This window comes from Arachis ipaensis, chromosome B04 (genome assembly GCF_000816755.2).
Source record: "Arachis ipaensis cultivar K30076 chromosome B04, Araip1.1, whole genome shotgun sequence".
Classification (NCBI taxonomy): domain Eukaryota; kingdom Viridiplantae; phylum Streptophyta; class Magnoliopsida; order Fabales; family Fabaceae; genus Arachis; species Arachis ipaensis.
In genome coordinates this window covers 99019583-99021276 of record NC_029788.2, presented here as the reverse complement: position 1 = coordinate 99021276, position 1694 = coordinate 99019583, and positions in this window count along the sequence as shown.

Below are 1694 nucleotides of genomic sequence, written 5' to 3'. Positions count from 1 at the left end.
TCTTTCTCTCTCTCTCTCTCTCTCTCTCTCTCTCTCTCCTCCTCTTTCTCCCTCTCCTCTCTCTTTCTCTTTCTTTCTCTCTCTCTCTCCTTTCCTTCCTCTCTCTATTTCTCCCCATTCCTTCTTTTCTCTCTCTCCTCCCTTCTCTCTTCTTCTTCTTCTCTCTCTCTCCCTCTTTTTTCTCGCTCTCCCCTTTTCTTTCTCTCTCTCCTCTCTCTCCTCTCTCTCTCCCTCTTTCTTCCTCTCTCTCTCCTTCTCCTCTTTCTTCCCCTCCTCTCTCTCCTTTTCCTCCCACTCTCTCTCCCTCTCTTTCCTTTTTCTCCCCTCTCCCTCGCTCCCCCTCCCTTTCCCTTCTCTCTCTCTCTCTCTCTCTCTCCCTCCCTTCCCCATTCTCTCTCTCTCTCTTTCCCACTTTTTCCTCTCTTTCCCCTTTTTTTCTCTCTCTCCTCTCCCTCCTCTCTCTCTCTCCCTTCTCTCTTCCTCTTTTTCTCTCTCTTCTTTTTCCCTTTTCTCTCTTTCTCTCTCCTATTTCTCTCTCTCTTCCCTTCTCTTTCTTTCTTCGCCCTCCTCTATCTCTTTCTCCTCTTTCTTCCCTTCTTTTCTCTCATTTCTCTTTCTCTCTCAACCTTCTCTCACTATATATCCCTCTTCTCTCTCTCCCCCTCTTTTCTCCAAACTAAGAGAGAGGCGGGAAAGAGAAAAGAGAAAAAAAATAAGGGAGAAGGAGAGATAGAAAAAAGAAAGAGAAGAGGAGGAGGAGAGAGAGAAAGAGAGAGAAGGGAGGGGGAGAAAGAGCGCAAGAGAGAGAGAAGAAGAGAGAGAGGGAGAGAAAGTGAGAGAGACAGAAAGAAAGAGAGAGGGAGAGAGAGAGAGGAGGGAAAGAAGGAATGAGAGAAAGTGAGAGAGAGAGAGAGGGGAAGAGGGCAAGAGAAAGAAGGAGAGAGAGATAGAGAGGAAGAGGGATAGGGGAGAGAGAATGAGAGAAAGGGATAGAGGGGGAAAAGGGAGAGAAAGAAACGGGATGGAGAGAAAGATGGGCAGGGGAGAGAGAGAGAGAGAGAAAGAAAAGAGAGAGGAAGATAAGAAGAGAGAGAGGGAGAGAGAGAAAAGGAAAAGGGGGAGAAAGAGGGGGAGAGAGAGAGAAGAGGAAGAGTGAGAGGGGAAGGAGAGAGAGAAAGGGAGAGAAGGAGAGAAAGAGAGAGAAAGGAGAGAGAGAGAGAGAGGGAGAGAAGAGGAGAAAGAGAGGAAGAGGAGAAGAAAAGAGAAAAAGGGAGAGAAGGGAGAGGGAGAGAGAGAGAGAGGAGGGAGATGAGGGAGAGAATGAGAGAGAGAGAGGAGAAAAAAGAGAATGTAAAATCTAATTTTATATATGTTAAAAGTTAAAACTAGTTTTAACTTATAAACCAGTTTAAACTGGTTTATAAGTTAAAACTAGTTTTAACTTATAAACCAGTTTAAACTGGTTTATAAGTTAAAACTAGTTTTAACTTATAAACCAGTTTAAACTGGTTTATAAGTTAAAACTAGTTTTAACTTATAAACCAGTTTAAACTGGTTTATAAGTTAAAACTAGTTTTAACTTATAAACCAGTTTAAACTGGTTTATAAGTTAAAACTAGTTTTAACTTATAAACCAGTTTAAACTGGTTTATAAGTTAAAACTAGTTTTAACTTATAAACCAGTTTAAACTGGT